The 18,799-nt window shown below is 41.9% G+C and overlaps 1 long non-coding RNA gene across 1 annotated transcript in view; it reads left to right on the top strand.

Moving 5' to 3' along the window:
* Positions 1–6,113: 6,113 nt before the first annotated feature.
* Positions 6,114–18,799, top strand: part of LOC109380930 (uncharacterized) — a 29,112-nt gene continuing 16,426 nt past the window's right edge. Inside the window, exon 1 of the long non-coding RNA XR_002123582.1 lies at positions 6,114–6,240. This is a non-coding gene — a long non-coding RNA (uncharacterized LOC109380930). The remainder of the gene's footprint in view (positions 6,241–18,799) is intronic.

The raw sequence follows: 18,799 nt of genomic DNA, 5'->3' as shown, positions 1-18,799 counted from the left end.
TGTGAGATAACCACCACACACGCAGTCCCCCGGGCGTCAGTCCCTGGGGATTGTTCCAAGGTTGCAGATGGTTGTGCCTTTTTCTCATCACTTCTACTCCTCCCTGGGTTGAAAACCCTTTTTGTCTTCAAGGCCATGGTCAAAGACAGCTCCAGAATGTCTATTTCGAGGGGAACTCACTTGGTTGGATGAAAGGTGGGTCTTGAAACTGCCTTTGCGTAGCACATTGTATTAAGATTGAGAAAAGGCTGTAAATTGTCCTTATCAAATTTTGAAGAGAGGATTGCCTGAGACCATCAAAATATCTCCATATCTCCAGTGGAAACATTCTTAGGATAGGATTAGCTACAACTGGTCACACAAAGGCATCAAGACAGGAGAAGGTTTTATTATGGTATCTTTCTCAGAAATAGTTGCATTCTGGCAAATTTTTTAAGCCAAAGGAATTAATCTTTATTAGTGAAACACTGATCATGGAACCCTCTGTTTAAAATCCTGTTAGGATTAAGTACAAAGACCTAAGATCACTTACAAAGCCCAGCTTGATCTGGCCTCTGCTTGCCTCATTGATCTTATCTCCCCCAAACCAGTCCTTTCCCTCACACTGAATGTTTTTTGGTTCCTTGAGTATGTTACACTCTCACTAGGATGTGTTTATTTGGCTGACTTCTACCCAGACTTCAGGCCACTTGAGATGTCACTTTCAGACAGTCCCCTATGCTCCCTTCCCTATCCTCTCCTCCAAGACTGGACTAAGTATCCTTCCTATGTACTCTTTCCAACCACACAATAATTTAACTATTTTAGATGATGCTGTTTCAGGAGGGTTCTCCAGGAAGTATATGCAGAATTGTAGCTAGGAGTGAAAATGATTGGAGAGTGAAAAGAAAAAGGGAGTGTATTAGGTTCCTAGGGCTGCCACAACAAATTGCCACAAACTTGGCAGCTTAAAACAACAGAAATGTATTGTCTCTCAGTTCTAAAGGCCGGATGTCCAAAATCAAGGTGTTAGGAGGGCTGCATTCTCTCTGAAGGCTCTACAGTAGAATCCATTCCTTTCCCCTTCTAGATACTGGGGGCTCCAGACATCCTTGGCTGTGGCTGCATAACTCTAATGTCTGCCTCCATGTTCACACTGCCTTCTCAGTGTCTCTCTCTTCTGTCTGTGTCTCCTATCAGGACACACTTAGGGCCCATGCAGATTATCCAGAATGGTCTCCTCATCTCAAGATCCTTAAGTTACATTATGAAAGACTCTTTTCCCAAATAAGGTAATGTTCACAAATTCGAGGAATCAAGAGGCAGACATATATATTTGGGGGCCACCATTCAGCCCACTAAAGGGAGGAGACATCCCCATTGTGATCAGTGAGCCAAATTTTGTGACAGATTTTTCTATTGTCAGCCCTGGCCCCTGAGGAGAACCAATACCAAACCACTTAGCGAGCTGGTGTTGCTTCTCTCGCCAGCACATTCTCAGTGGCCGTGGTAAATGGTGTCCCTCCATTTGGTTTTCTGGTCTCACTAATACACCCATGCCTGTAAGCCCACTTCCCTGAGACTTTTAATTTCTTCCCCTATGTCTGCCATGGCAATCAGGTATTTCAACCTTTCAGCATGGACCATCATTTTCTCCAGGCTTCTAAGAGCCACCTAACAGCAAGTTTGTACTGTTTCCTGTATCTCAAGAGAGTGAGCAAAGCTTAAAAGAAGAAGAAGACGAAGAAGAAAAGAAGAAGAAGAAAACCCTCTCCTTCCCAACTTCCCAACCATCAGCCTTGATCAAGGACCTGATTTCATCTTTCAGCTCCTTTGGATTTATGGCCACTTTCTTCCTTTATCAGGCCCAGCATAGCCTTGGCTGAGTCGTGTTGTGACTTAACTCTGATCATAGGCCTGATCATAGGAGAGGAAGAGGGAGCCATCTATTGCCTTTTTGGGGAAAACCCTCCGGACTCTCTTCCTGTCCAAGGAATGTTCTAGCCACCCCTGCGAGCTCAGAAGGTTCACAGAAGCCTAGGGAACATCCACCCAAATGTTCCAATCCCATGTATCGTGGTCCCAGGTTTTGGCAACTGGGGCCTGCCTTTGGCCTAACAGCCCTGCTTTGGTTGAGCATTCAATTGTCTTTGAAAAGTTCAGTAACTCCATTAAATCCTTTACTTCATCTTCAGCTTTTTTGCCTCCACACAGTAAGAGGGTATCTTTGTAGAGAGTCCTTTCACTCTTAGTTTCAATTATTAACTGTTCTCAGCTTTTCTCTATCCTCCTGTAGGGCATCAGTGCAACTTAGTGGTAAATCATCCAATTCCATTATCTTTATATGTAGAAATCTCAATGTACATTTCAAATGCTTGGATCAGTATATTCATCCCTGTCTACATACCATTCCAGCTCCTCATTGGTGAAACTTTCAACAACTGGACTACCATCTCATACTAAGGGCTGTATGCACACCACCTATCGCCAGGGACGGGGGTTCTCATAACTAACTAGGTAGTGAGTAACCCAGTCCCCAAACCTTTGTGTTACCACTTACTTTCTCAGATCATTCTTGATACCAACTCTTGCAAGCTGAGTTCTCTGGGAAACAGATGCCAAAATGGAGTTAGAAGGGCCAAAGGTTCACTGGGGAGTAATACCTATGAAAGTAAAAGGGGACACATCAGGATGGTACAGACAGACTCATCATACCAGGGTAAATGCATGATAGTCTCTGCCAACCCAACAAGAGCTCTGGAGCCAAGTCTGCCTGTTAGTACATACAGTCTGAGGCTGACTGGACACGGGAGGCCTTTGTGCCACTGCTTTGCTCAGTCATTGGCTGGGGAGCAAGGCTCCAGGTCAAATATGGGATGTTCAGTTAAATCTGCATTGCAGATAAGCAAATATTTTAAAGTATAAGTATGTCTCATGCAATATTTGGAACATACTTATACTAAAAACTACTCATTGTGTATCTGAAGTGCCACTTTAACTGGGCGTCCTGTATTTTTATTTGCTAAATGTGGCAACTCTAGGTGGGGGTTATCCCCAAGAGGTGCATACTCTCAGCTACCATCACTTCACTCCTCCATTGTCCGGGAGCCACTTTGAGAACAGTGTCACCTTGGCTTGAAAGCTGAGGTAGCCCTGAAGGTGCTAAGTGCTGGAGGCTGTCAGCTAACCACACTGCTGGTAGCTGGGCAGCAAGTCCTTTCTTGAGGTGGGAGCTGAGTAAAAGATGTCTGTATCTGCCACAGCTGTTTTCAGTTTAGCTTTGTCTCCCTGGCTAGATGCAAGTCCAGGGAAGGTCAGAAACTGCCCCTCTCGTTTATGGTGTGGCCCCAGTGCCTAACACAGTGCTTGGCTCATGGTAGATGCTCAATTTCTACTTGTTAAATTGACCATAAGAAAAGATGAAATAGTGCCATTTGCAACAACATGGATGGATCTTGAGATTATAATGCTAAGCAAAATAAGTCAGACAGAAAAAGTAGAGAACCATAAGATTTCACTGATATGTGGTATATAAAACTGAAAACAACAAAAGAACAAGAAAAACAAATGAAGAAACAAAAACTCATAGACACAGATAATAGTTCAGTGGTTACCAGAGGGTAAGGGTGGATAGTGGATAGGGGTGGTACATGAGGGTAAAGGGGATCAAATACTTGGTGATGGAAAGAGAACTGACTCTGGGTGGTGAACACACAATGCAGTATATAGATGATGTATTTCAGAATTGTATACCTGAAATCTATGTAACTTTGCTAACAATTGTCACCCTACTAAACTTTAATGAAAAATAAATAAATAATAAATGAATGAATGAATGACTAAATAAATAAATAAATAAATACTGAATTGTACTTAAGGCTTAGAGATCTGGGGTATTTAGGGAAGACAGAAAGAATTGTCCCCAAAATCACACTCTTGAGTTCAGCTGACCCTCAGTGGCTTTCCACACTGGGTATGCACTACATGGAGGTGACAGGTGGAAGATCAGCTTTGCGCTGTAGAGTCTGAGTTCACAGCCACTGAACTCTACATCAGAGTTAATTATTTATGGAGTTAATTAAATGCTTCCTAGGTAAGTAAAGAAGGTTCTAATTCAGGAATTTCAACCTTGTAGATGAAGGTTGGTATTTGGTGCTAATGTGTCCTGTCTGTTATCTCCATATGTGTCCCACAGAGGGCTCGAACTCAGCAGACCCCGAACAGAACTTGGTATCTTTTGTTCTAGTACTGACTTTTCTGCCATATTGCTTGTATTATATAAGCCAGAAATCCTTGCCCCACCCAACTCCATCCAGTGTGCAGTTTCCAACCGCCAAGTAAGTTCTGCAGATCCCACCCCGTTTTTTCTCCGAAAGCCACCTCTGCCTCCCCCTCTGCACAACTACTTTTCGTCATCTTTTACCAGGATACAAGCGTGCCAACTGGCCTCCCTGCCTTCAGTATTACGCTCTCTCCAATCCATTTTCCACGCTCTTGTCAGGCATTTAGCTTTAAGACTTTAAAATAAATCGCATCCAGTCAAATCAATTAAGTCATGTTATTTACTTTCCTTAAACCTCGGGGCGGCTCCCCTCCTTTCAGGATCATATCCAACTTCATCTACTACTCTGCTTGCCAGAAAGGTTTCTTACTCGGCTTTCAAGTGTGCAGTATGATGATATCACACTCTTCCTTTACGTGCTTTATTGATTCCCCATTGCCACTAGGATAAAGTCCAGCCTCTCTGCATGGATTGCATGGGCCTCTGTGGGCTGACCTGCCTTTATTTATGCTACACCCCTCCCCCGCCACCACCACACACCCCTGATGTGGCTTACAGTCTCATGCACACATCGTGCTCTATCTACTGGTTCCTCAAGCTGGTCCCTCTTCCTGAACTTCCTCTTCCTCTGCTCTTCTGTTGCGTTGCTCGGCATTTCTCAAAGGTCCATGTGGTATCAATCACCTGGGGATCGTGTTAAGATGTTGATTCATTAGGTCTAAAGTGGGGCCCCAGGCTCTGTAATTCTAATAGGTGACACTGATGCTGCTGGTTCAGTGACCACACTCTGAGCAGCAAAGGCCTAGACCACCCTTGTCTTTCAAATGTCCGCGAAGGGTTATCATCTCTCTGAAACCTTTCCTGAACTGCCTGGGAATAAGTGACACTATTTTTCTTCCTGTACTACAGCTCTCCATGACATTTAGCAAAACATTGGTGACATGTCATTGCATTTTTTCTCAGTGTGCATCTTCTTCAAGACTAGAAGCTCCTTCAGGGCAGGAACCATTTCTTATTCATCCTGGGTTGCCAGCCCCCAGCACAGTGCCTATAGTCAACATTCAGTAAATGTTTGTTGAATGAATAAATGTAGAGTCATCCTCAGAAAGATGAAAAGTATATTTACATTTAGGATTTTTTCTCTTCTCAACTTTCTGATGTTCGACATGAGTATATGAAAATAGAACTCCTTTGGCTGCAAATATGCAACTCAAAGTTGCTTTCTCAAACCAGCTCAGGTAGCTGAGAGGTAGGGATGCTGGAAACCCACAGGGCCCAGAGGTGCCAGAGATCTCACACACAGGGACTCGGTGGCCTTTCCTTAGGAGGTGCCACTGGCTGACTTGGCCTGTGTTGCCTTCTGCGTGCCTTTCATTTCTGCTGGTCTCTGCTTCTTTGTGTGTTGGCCTTTTAATCTCCTACAGCAGACAAGTCTGTTCCAAGCTGTCAGGTCCTGGGCCCTCATCAGACCCAATTAATATCACTGTAAAGAAAAGTCTTGTACTTACACCTGTAGCTGTGGCAGAGTGTGACTGTGGGGAGGTGGAACTGAGTGGTGAGAGCCAGTGTGTGTGTGTGTGTGTGTGTGTGTGTGTGTGTGTGTGTGTGTGCAGTGCATGTGCATGTGCGCATGTGTGTGTGTGTGGGGGGAGTGAGCAGCAAGGTCTGTTAACAGAAAAAATGAGATGAAAATCTTGCTACTCTAAAAGGAATAGTTACTCTACTCAACTAAGTTACCCACAGTTCAGAAAAACTATCGACAAAACAGAGTGGGAAAAGGGGAGGGAGACAGGCAGGCAGAAAGGACGCATGCAGGAGGCCACCGTCATCTTCTCCCTTCTACCTCCCACTAGTGGCAAGTACGGGTGCAGGCGGTTTGGAGCATCTAAACCAGACACCTATGGTTGGCAGTATCCTCTCCGGGAGGGCTCTTGTCAGGCACGTGCAGCGTTCTCCAGCAGCACTACGGAAGCCTTATAGTAAGTAGCAACGGATGACTTTGAATACTTACTAGCTTTGTTTTTCTCATCTATAAAATATGACTAATAATAATACCGACCTCACAGAGGTGTTGTGAGGCTTAAACAGAAATACATATGCAAAGTGCTAACATTGGAGCTAAATAAAAGCAAGCCTGTGAAGGAGGGACCACTGTTCCTGTTTAGAGGTCCCGAGAGGTTAAGTAACTTGCCCTCAGTCACACAGCTTGCCATAAAGATATGTCTCTTCCTACTGCGGTTAAATGTCTCCCTACTTGTCACAGCCAGTCATTGCACAGGAGCACAGTTTGACCACAATTCCCCAAGAGCCACTGGGAGGGAAGTGGGAGCTACAGTAGGAGGCATTTGCCAAGGGCCACACATAGTAGTTCTTTTCCTCTAAAAGAAACTATTAATGAGGGAAACCTCTTGGGAAGACACTGTTTAAATACTAGAAATAGTTGACCTAAAAGAAATGCTTCTTCATGAAAAAAAAAAATCTAGCAATATTCCACATTTAATTGCCAAATTATTTCCTTTGCAGTTGTTCTGTTGCCAGTTTTAAAATTCTGAGCCAACTCTCTCCCTATGTCACTATCTTATAAGACTAATTGCTTGGTCGGTTCAGGAAATACAAACTAATATTGGCCTAAGCAAAAGCATACCTAGCAGGATGAACTGGTTGCCAAAAGGAAACAGCATGATGCAATACTTAAACAAATGAGGAAAATTTGGGGATTATCTGCCAGTTTATTTTAGCCTCTTCAGGTACACATAATCTACAGAGAAGTAATAGGCCATATTTACTTATCTCAGTCAATATCTATGGCTACTAAGCATCTCTGGAGTAAAACAGCAGCATAGCTAGTCCACTTTGGCTAATAACTCTATCGTACCATTCTTTTTTTATTATGAATGAATAAAACATTTCCCTTAATCTGTTTCTGAATATAACCACGCATTTATTCTCATACTTCAAAATAATAGATGATAAACATCAAAACTATAAATGCAGATATACTTGATGATATTGCAATGAGTAAGGCTAGGGATCACCTTGGTTTCCTACACAGCACTCTAAAAAGAACGAGAGATTTTATAGTCTTTAAAACTAAGAAACAAAAGTTTAGCTTTTACTCTTCCACAGACTTTCATGAATAGAGTCTCAAAAGTGCTTGAGAAAAGACACTAGGAGTAATATAGAATTCTCTATGAAAATGGCTTTAAAACTGGGTTTCTGGAAAAAATAACAAAAAGTAAATAAGTTCCATAAAATTTGTGGGAAAAGCACTTCCAATAACTAGAAATGTTATATAATATTTAAGTGGAATATTTAAGTTTAATGTTTAATTCTAAGCATTAATAAACTACCTAGCTTTGAAATCGTAGACAGCCACAATGGAGAATGTTATGGTTTCTCTTCAGATCGCATACTATTATTCCTACTTTGAGACAAATATAAATAAAACAAAACCCACCCAGGAACAAGATAAAGAGGGGAAAAAACCCAGAAATGCTCTCTTTCTTTCTTGACTACTGTTCTATGATTACTTTTATATATTTTATATATTTCCATATTTTGAAACCATTTGCTTTTATCATTGTCTTAATCTCAGTAGCCATAAAGAAATAAAATATTGAAAAAGAACACATACACACAATATACATACATCTTTTCTAAATTCATTTAGTCACTCTGAAGTTGTTTCTGGAACAATCTAAGTTGAGTGGTTTGTCAGTGTGACTGCTGACTGAAAATACTCTCAAATGCCTAAAGAAGTAACAAGAGCAGATGTCACATCCTGGGCACACACAGGTGCCAGGCAGAGGCCAGGAAGGATCTTTATCTGTCATAACTCATTTGATGTTAACAGCAATCCTATCAGGTAGGGGTTTTTCCTATGCCCATTTTACAGATGAGGAAATCAAGGCTTAAGATGACCAAAGGTCATCCAACTAGCAAAATGGGGAGCCAAGATTTCAAGACACACAACAATAAAACAATAGTTAACACTTATTAAGCATTTATCATCTTTCAGGAACTCTTCTACATGCTTTACATGAATTAATTAACTCATTTTAATATTAACTCATTAAGGATGTTGCCTTATTAAAATTGCCTTCCTGGGGCAATTTTCTGCTCAGAGAAGTGGAAGAGGCCATGGATAGTGCAGGGGGTCTGGCTGAGGGATCTCCAAGGTCATTTCCAAGAAGAAAATCAGTATGTGTGGGAGGAGCAGGGGTTTAAGGGTCCAGGAAGTCCGGTCAATACTAAGTTAGTGCAGAAATTTCTTTAGCTGCTGAAGGATGTGATTGACCCTCGTTAATGTTAGAGGCCAGTGCATACCAGTGCTGGTTATATTTACACAGTGGGCTAAAATTAGCTGGCATGCTCTCCTGGCAACCGGCAGGATATAAGTCTCCCAATTTATCTAGCAATGCTAATTTTGGCAAACCCCAGAATGGTCCTTCTGCTGTGCTCAGTGGATAGGCATTCAACAACAATAACATCCTTTTCCCTCCTCTTCCTCTTCTCTACATTTTAGGAAATTTCAAATATAAATCCAAGCTAACTGGTTCAGACCAAATACCTACAAAAATGGAAACCTCATGGGAGTCCTGTAAGCAGGAGAGTTTAGGACTCCTCTGGGGTAGAACAAGGATAAAATTAAAACATGTTCCTCACTGTTTTCCATTAACACTGGAAGAACGATGAGCTTAGAAGGGCGCTAATTGGAGCAGTGGCATTGTGAGTGTAACTAGAACATTCTGGAAAGGGGTGAATGAAGGTCCTGAACTCCATGGTAAATGCCACACAGGGTGGAAGAAGACCTCGATCCACCCTGGGCTGGGATTGTGAATGTTGCTCCCTCTTTGAAGTGTCTGCAGCCTGTCTTGAAGAAGAGTGAAGCTGTACGGGCTCAACATGAAAGGGTGATGCGATCAGTTAGTGGTGTCTCCCAAGGAGTAATATCAGGACATGTGGTGGGTATTTGTGATACATCCAACAGACCCAGCCATTGGGGGAGAGAGTGGAGTACTGAGAAGAACCCAGGTTGAGGTGTTAAGTATACCTGAGTGTAAGCTATATGGTGTCCCTGGGTAGCCTGTGAAGGTAACGCGGAGTTGACTTGAATTTATTGCTCCACCCTAGACTTGTCCTTAAAGGATACTATGGTGTGAATGTTTGTGTTCCCCCAAAGTCCTTAAAGTCATTAAAATCCTGTAATGATAATAGGAGGTAGGCCTTTGGGGAGTGTTTAGGTCCTGAGGGTACAGTGTGCAGTCATCACAGCCACCCATCTCTACAGATCTTTTCATTTTGTAAAACTGAATATAGAGGGGTTGTTTTTTTTTTAAATAGATTATTTAACCCATTTACAATTGTTGACATGGCTGATATGTTAGAAATTAGGTCCTTTATATTGTTTTACATTATATGTGGTAGGAAGAAGAATGGCCTCATGCTCTGTGTTTAGAGCCTAAGTAGAATCTTACACTGTACGGCTGTTCGCTTTGCTTTGCTCTATGTGTCTGTCATTGTGTTAGTGCCATACTGTTTTGATTACTTTAAACTTACGAATACATCCTGATGTCTTGTAATGTAAGTCCCCCAAATTGCTCTTATTCTTTTCATTTTTTATTAACTATCTAGTGAATTGCATCTTAGTTCAAGTGATAGATGTATACAGGCATGTGTACACACATATACACATAAATGGTGTCCTGAGCTCTTTCTCACAAAATTGTTGTAATGGTTCTGTGAGTTCATGTAGGTTAGGACGTTTAGCAGGGACTTGGTCTATACTGATTTCCGTACCTCACTTCCCTACCCCTAATCAAAATGACCTACAGCCAAAGACAAAACAGGAACCCCTCCTCACCCATGGGCTAGACAGCTGACAGCTGGAGGGACAGAAGAATAGTAGAGGGGACAGAAGAGCTGTCCTAACTGTAAAAGGGAATCAGCCTCCCAGAAATTTCCCAGATAAGGTACAATCTGAAGAGAGGTCAGAGTTTCAAAGCTCACCCCAAACAGTGGTCATTCCCATGAGCTTAACTGCTTCCGTGTAATGAAATGATTTGTAATCAGAGTACCTGGGCTTAAATCCCAGCTCTTCCACTTACCATGTGACCTTGGGTAAATCATCCCATCTCACTCAGTTTTGTTATCTTTAAATTTGGGTATTATTATTTTCTTTGCATATGTCATAGGATCATTGAAATACAAATACATATGATGAGGATGAGAAAGAGGAGCATGCTGTGGAGAGAAATGTGTGACGTAGGCAAGATTCAGAGCTACCGTCCAAATTGCCAGTTGTTGAGGGAAGCTCACAAGGACACCAAAACTCAAGATTGGCCCCCACATTGGGTCAGCCTGGCAGGGGTTAGGAGGAGTTCTGCCCCCATGGCCATGGGGTAGAAGCAGGGTGCACAGGGAGAGCACACATCAATACCACAAAGAATGGCCTGGCAGTGGGGCGAGAGACAATGATGCACAAGAAAGAGCCCAGTGCCAGGTGAGATGAGAAGGAGGAGGGGGATATTTTTTCATTTACACCAGGAGGCAGGAATCAGGAGTTAGGGATAGACGTAGCAGGATGGTCGAATTGCTCATGGGAAGATCAGAGAATTCCAATCCAATGTTTTCTAGTTTTATCGGTAGTCTTCAGCTGAATGTAGGGGTAGAGGGATATTATAAAGGAAGTTGTAGTGACTAATTTGTATTTTTTGTATAATCCAAGGGTGGGGACAGGAGCAAGACTTTGTCATTTTTAAAATGGAAAAGTATAGAGGTCTCGGACAACTTCCTCGTTCTTGACCTCTGTTTTCCAGCTTTCCCCTTGCTTTCATCCTATAGGCTTTCTTTATCTTCCCATTCTAGTCAGCATGTACTCTCCTCTCTCAGTTAATTCCACTCTTTCTCAAAGCCCACCGCCTCTCTGCCACTTCTCATATACTAAAAATTGCTGCCTCAAATTTTAACAGAATCTACTTTTAGTATTTTAGACAATATAATTTGGGACTAGTCAAATTGTTTGTGATTTCCTTGTTTTCTTTGTTGGCTTATTAGCTATAACTGTTTTATTTAGTGACTGCTTTAGGGTTCATAGAATTCATCTTTAACTTATCAGAGTCTACATTCAAGTGATATTATATTGCTTCATAGGTATAAGAATCTTCTAACAATATACAGAGGGTGCAAAAAATATATATACACATTTAAAAACTGCATTAAAATTGTAATACTCAATATATACCAATAACAAAAGATGAATACATGTCACGTTTGACTTCTGCAATTACAAGAGGTACTCAAGGTGGTTACCATCAGCGTAATTTTAATACAGTTTTTTCCTTTCTTAAAATGTGTATACATTTTTTTGGCACTCTTTGTGCTTTCATTTCTCCATTCCCAGACTTTATGATATAGTTATCATACATTTTACATACATGCCTACACACACACACACACACACACACACACACACACACACATGCGCGCGCTATAAATCCCATACCACATTGTCATACTTTTTGTTTAAACAATTATCCTTTAAAATAGATTTAAATAATTTTTTAAAATCCTTACATATTTACCCATGTAGTTACCACTTCTGAAGCTCTCCTTTGTGTACATCCATATTTCCATCTGGTATAATGTTCCATAATTTTTCTTGAAGTGTGGGTGTGCTGGTGATGAATTCTTTCAGCTTTTCTATTTCTGAAAAAGCTTTAATTTCAACTTTGTTTTTTGGAGATATTTCTGTGGGTATAGAATTCTAGTTCAAATGTTCCCCCCCCACCTTAATTTAAAGATGTTGCTCTCTGTCTTCTCACTCACATTGTTTCTGATGAGAAATCTGCTGTTATCCTTTTCTTTGTTCCTCTGGTTTCCTCTGCATCACTGATTTTGAGCATTTGATGTACTTTAAAAAAATATTTCTTATGCTTAGGGGTTTTTGACCTTCTTGGATTTCTGGGTTAACAATTTTCATCAAGTTTGGAATATTTTGGTCATTATTTCTTCAAATACTTTTTGGCTCTTCCCCTCCTTTGGGGACTCCAATTATACTTACATTAAGCTATTTGAAGCCCCACAGTTTACTGATGCTCTGTTCGTTTTTAAAATTCTCATTTTGCTTTGTTTTACTTTAAATACATTCTATTGTTCGATCTTCAAATTCACTAACCTTTTCTTCTGTAACGTCTGGTCTGCCAATTATCCCATTGAAAGCATTTTTCATTTCACATGTTGTAGTTTTTATCTGTAGAAGTTGGAGTTTTAAAAAAGTCTTTTATGTCTCTACTTAACCTTTTGAACATATGGAAGATAGTTGTAGTAGCCATTTTAATGTCCTTGTCTGTATGAGTTCTAGAATGATTTTAATTTATTGTTTTTCACCTCATTATGAGTGTACTGTCATGTTTCTTTTCATACTTGGTATTTTTTACTGGATGCCAGACACAGTGAATTTTATTTTGTTGGGTGTTAGATATTTTTGTATTCCCATAAATATTCTTGAGCTTTTTTTTTTCTTCCTGGAATCCAGTTATTTAGAAATACTTTGATCCTTTTGGGTCTTGATCCAGTCTTGTTAGGCAAGACTGAAGCAGTGCTCAGTGAAAGGCTAATTTTTCCTCACTACAGAAGAAAGACCCTTCTGTGTACTTTATCCAATGCTCCATGAATTATGAAGTTTTCCAGTATGTCTTGTGGAAACAGGTGCTATTCCTAGCTGGATGTGATTGTTTGGCACTATTACCGCTAATCCTTTTGGGGGTTTCTTTCTCCAGCCTCATGCAGTTTCTTCACATGCATGCACTGATCATTACTCAGCTAAATACCCAGTGGTGACTCCTTTGAGATTTTCAGAGTGTTCCCTACATGCTGTTTCTCTTTCCCAGTATCCTGTCCTACAAACTCTAGCTGCCTTAATCTTTCAGACCCTCAGCCCAATCCCTCAACTCAGGAAGTCCATTGCACTATCATTGTGTTTTCCTCACTCCTAAACCGCAACCTGTGAAGCCTCTCAACTCAGTAAGCTGAGCCAGTTGCAACACTCATCTTGATTGTTTTCTAGCTTTCAGGGATCCTTTGTTGCGTGGCGTTCAGTGTCTTGAAAACTTATTTCATATATTTTGTCCAGTTTTTGTTTTATGTGGGAGAGTAAATCTTGTCTATTACTTCATTTTGGCTAGAATCAAAAGTGTCAGTCTAATGTTAAAATATTTCCAAGACGCAGTTATCATGGAGTCTACATGGCTATGAATTGTCTCACGTAGAGGCCTGAAGCAGCCCTTGGCAGCATTCTTTGAGGGAGGCAATAAATAATGGTTCCAAATCTCTCCCAGAGGACTTGGTTTCCCTAGACCAGCCATCACTCTGTGGTACTCGTTCTGAGCTGGGCTTGGATGGAAGTGGTGCCCGGCAGAGCTGCTGCTTTCTTTAGAAATGGCAAATTATTATAGATTTACAGAGACACTTTCTACCACCCACCTTGGGAATTTCAACGGAATGATAAGATCCAAAGTCTATCAGCCAACTTCGATCAGCAAAGCTCCAAGTCATCTCTGATATATTGAACTATAAAGGTTGGAAATTTCTAGGCTTCTGAGCCAAAATGAGATTCGCATTCAATGTAAATAAGAATGTGTCTGTGATTCTGCAGTTTTGTTCCCTGACCTGGCGCCTCCTGCAAAAATAGAAATGTCAGTGCCTGGCGGTGGTAGAGCATGCCGACTGATACTGTGACCCGAAGGACCAAAGAGGCACTGGCTCCACAGCCAGCTGGCAGGCTGCCACTGCCAAAGGGAAAATCATTCCTGTGTGATAAGACAGTGACAAATGCTTTCCCTGTGGCTGTGATTAAAGCAGGCTCTGCATTATGACAACAGTGCTTCGAGCTTTGCATAGCAGTCATTTTTGCTAAATATTCATATGCTTATTTATACTCTCCCAGGCCTTGTCTGAAAGCAAGAAGTTTAGAATTTCAGGCACCCACTATTTCCCTTTTCGGGAAGAAAAATTAGTGGACAAAGGAATAGAAAACTTAAGAAAGGGATGGGGAAAGGAAAGGTAGATGGTTCTGTAATCATCTTTAGAAGAACTGTGCGTGGTAGGAGGGAGTTGCTAATTGTCTAGGGTATGTATTAGTGTAAGCGCCAACCCCAAGAGGCTGTAGTTTTCCTAACCCAGCAGGTCATAAACGTGTATTGAATGAATGAATAAGGGAACACTCTATAAAAATGGTGCAATGACCTCTAGGGCAGAGACTAAAGTTTGTCTTTGTAACCATAGCACCTAAGCAGGGTTTCTGGCACATGGAAAGAACTCAGATACATGTTTTTGGATTGGTTAATGAGAGATAAAAGGAAGGGAGGAAGAGAGGAAGGGGACAAGAACAGAGAGAAGAAGGGAGGGAGGAAGGAAGAGAGGGAGGAAGGAAGAAAGGAAAGAAAGAAAGGCTTAAGAACAGATAGCTGGGATGGCCACCCCACTTCCCAGGACCAGAGCACCTGGCTGCCAAGAAGCAATTTTGTTTGTCTTCTCCAGCTGTTTGTTACACCTGCTTTGGGGCCATTTGTGGTGAGCCTCTCTACAGTTTGTTAGCCCCTTTGTAACTTACGAAAGCATCTCAAAGGTTTCCAGGTGGCGTTGGCCACAGAAAAATTTAATATTGAGAAGGATCGGTATGTTCTCAGCTGGACTTCTGATCCTGTCACCTCTAGGCCCTCTTGGGGATGGTGTGTATGTGCATGAGAGGGAGATGCTGGAAGATAGCTTCCCTACGAATCCTCTGGAAGCCCACCTGTCAGCATCTTTTGGCTTCCGCTTCCCCCTCTACATTCACATGGAACTCTGTTCCTGCCTATGTCAACATAAGAGTTCATGGGCTTAAGGCTTCAAGGGTTGAAATGAATAGTGAAAGTTTATGGCACCTTGGCAAGATTATGAAAGGGGCATATGACCATTTAATCTCCCTTCAAATTGTCCCCAATAAGATCAATGTGTAATAAACCAGGGACTGGCCTGAGAATCAAAAGCTTTGGTCCCTGTCTCACCTCTGCCACCCACTAGTTGTGTAAACATGAACAAGTCTCTCCTCTCTGAGCTCTGAGCCCTAGTTTGCTCATCTGGGTAATGGGAAGGTTGTGCTATAGGCTCTCTAATTCTTCCTTGCTGTGGCTCTTCTGTTATCCTAGGGAAGGCACTGCACTGACCATCCCAACCTTCCTGGTGGTGCAGATACCCTGGAACTTACTGCTCCAAGAAGAGCCTGAGATGGAGGACACTCTGGGTAATCACTGTCCCAAGCTGCCCCTGTTTGTTTTTGTTAACCTCAGCACTGAGAGGAAAAAGAATAACCTGGTGGGTGTCAGAGGCACAAGAACTAAGAAATGAACTACTCAACCTAGAGTCACCATCCTTTGAGACTATGAGGGTGGCCCCTGTCCTGCCTTTGCCAGTCCTTCTCACTGTAGACTCCAACACCCTCACTCTGCCCATCAGCCTTAGCTAGTCCCTGAGCCAAGCAGGGACTACCCTGGTGTACACACAAATCTGGTGTGACTCTTGGATGATGATTAAAAACAGATGATGTATCTGATTAAATCCACATCCGCAAACTCAGGAGTGCCAGAAATGTCCCGTTTCTGTATTTTCTTAAATATTAAATCTCTCTCAGAGTCCTCATCCTAACAAACTAATAGGAAATCCAGTTTCATTATTGCTAAAGCTTCATCCTGGTTGCCATTGGGTAAAATGTTTCTGGGTCTTCCAATGGCAGGGCATTAGCTTGACCTCTTTGCTAACTGATTCACTTGTTATTGCTAAGACCTTCTTTGTCCCAGTTCAAATTGTCCCTCACATCTGGTATTTCTGTTGCAACCATGATAATCTATGGTGAGACTTGGAGCCAGTGGTCCAGGGTTCAGCCTCGTGAGGACACCGTACAATCATTTGCCCTAAAACGTGCCACCTCCTGGGATGCTGCCAGGGAGCAGAGCAAGGGTCCCCACTGTTCATGGGGTCCTGAAGAACTCAATCCTCTTCTCTGTCTGGAATAAAGATCTCTTTCCTCTTGTTCTCAAGTCATTCCTCACTCTCTCTTCCCTTCCCAGGAACATTTATTCAACAATTTAGATACTGAAAGCCAGGAAAAACTTAAAGCAGTTTCTTCTTTAGGCCTTCAGAAGAAAAGCTTAGATGCTAGGAAACAGCATATTGTTTTAGTTAGAGTATAGGCTCAGTAACTAGGATAAGAAACCCAAGTGAACAGCAGCCTGGAGGTGAGCGGTCAGGGTGGCTGGGCTTATCTCCGTCATGTGATCTTGTAGGGGTGGAGGCGTCTTCCATTTCATCCTTCCATTAGTCCCCAGGGTGTTGTCCTCATCTGCATGGCCAAAGCTAGTTCACCTCTGTATCTGTGACCCAGCGGACAGAAAGGAGAAAGAGAGGAAACCAGGACCTGTAACTTGTCTTTAAGGAGATGATCTAGAAGTTCTCATGTCACTTTTATTTCAAAACCAGTCACTGACCTAATTCACAAGACTACACTTGACTGCAAAAGGAATATAGTACTGGACGGAATTCTAGTCCTAAGAGGAAGGAGGGGATATATATCAAGGACAATTAGGGCTATCTGCTTAAAATACAAAGGAAAATATAAGGAAAAGAACAGTTTATCAAATTACTATTAACATCAACAGCATTATTATTCCCTTCTGATTATTGAGGACCAGCTATGTGCCTGTCTCTCTGTCAGATTTACATGTATTATCTCCAGTCCTTGACAATAATTCTGCAAGGAAATTATAACCCTTGTGTTATCCAGGGCTCTCTGGTGGCTTTTTACTGTGTACATTGAAGGAAGCGAAATTACTTCTCTGTATGATTTGGGATGAGGGTCGGTCACAAGAGAAATTTGAAAGATAAGTAAAGCAGCCACCATGTCTACATCAGACACAGTGGCAGCCCCCACACATTGTCTCCGGTCAGCTGGCTTCCCGTGTTGGCATGAGGCAGCACCCAGGCTCCCAGCTCCTCCATCTCCTGCTAGATTTTCCCCTGAGGCCTGGGCCAGGTGCATGTGCAGCTCTATGATGAAGGACATGGGCTTTTCTCACAGATCACTCATGTCATCAGGGCTGAGGTAGTTTGTCCTTGTGTATTTCAATTTGTCCTCCTGGGTTCCATTTGTCTCATGGGTTTGCTTTGTCCTTACTCTCACCCATTTCCCATGCAGCTTCATCTCACAGTCTGCTTTCTGAGGAAATGAACCCGAGACACCTTCCTCTTCAAATGCTCCTCCTTTGGAACCTGTGATTCCACTTTTTCTTGGTCTTTCTCCCACTTCTCTGTCAGTCCCTATCTGCTTCTTTTCAGGCTTTCTTCTCTCTGCCTTTTCTAAACAGAAGTTTCTTGGTTCTATTCCCAGGTGAATTTATCCACTCCTATTGCAAATGTATTTATGTGCTCATGACCCCTCGATTTACATATCCAGCCCAGTCTGCTTTTTAGGGCTCTAGTCTCTTAGGTTCAGCTTCCTCCTTGACATCTGTACATAGATGACTTATAAGTGTCTCAAACTTGACATTTCCAAAACTAGACTGCTTTCTTCCCTCTGAAACCTATTTCCCTGCCAGTTTTCCACCTGAGTAGACTGCATCCTCCCCGTGGTTCGAGTCAGACACATGGCTCCATCCATGACGCTTCCTATCCTTTGCCCCCTACAACTCACAGTTCAGCAAGCGCTCTCTCTCAGTTTAGTTGTGTCCATGCAGCTGGGACCAGAGCTCTGGAGTTTCTTTAGCTTTCTCAGTCCCTGGTTCCACTGTGAGAACAGGATGGCAATGCCTGTCTTGAGGGAGGCAGGTGTTGAACACCTGGGCATGGCACAGTCACGGGCACCACCTGGGTGAGCTCCCAAAGTGCTCTTTGACGGACATTGAGTTTCTAACCAAGGCACAGAAAAATGCAATGGGTCTGAAGATCCTTAATGCATTATTATCATTTTGATGATAAAACTATATTCTTTATAATGTTTTTATTAACTAAACATATCCACATACAGAGGGTGCCAAAAAAGTGTATATGCATTTTAAGAAAGAAAATATTGTATTAAAATTATAATAATATATACCGCTAGCAAAAGATGAATACAAGTCATGTGTATACATTTTTTTGATACATATATACTTTATATTAATATAAATAATATATATTTCTTCTGTGGGGGCAAGGAGGTGCTTTGTTTTGTTCACAGGCCTCACTCCCTGAGAATCAAGAATAAGAAATTATTACAGATTTATAGCACCAAAGCAAGCAAACAAAAGTACAGTGCAAACCTTTTCTTTAAACAATGTAGTCAATCAAATATTTACTGAACACCCACTTCATACTAGGCCCTCTGCTCAGTGCTGTGAAGGAGCTCGCTGATGAATAAGACATGGCTCCTGTGTTTTCACAAAATAGTTAAGAAAATAAAGATCAATAAGGGAACAGTTAAGTAATAAGAAGAAGGAATTAAGTATTGAGACTTTGTTTATACAA

The sequence above is a fragment of the Hipposideros armiger genome, unplaced genomic scaffold (assembly GCF_001890085.2).
Source record: "Hipposideros armiger isolate ML-2016 unplaced genomic scaffold, ASM189008v1 scaffold_42, whole genome shotgun sequence".
NCBI lineage: Eukaryota > Metazoa > Chordata > Mammalia > Chiroptera > Hipposideridae > Hipposideros > Hipposideros armiger.
The sequence above is the reverse complement of the archived record's forward strand: the minus strand, read 5'-3'. Positions and strand labels throughout refer to the sequence as shown.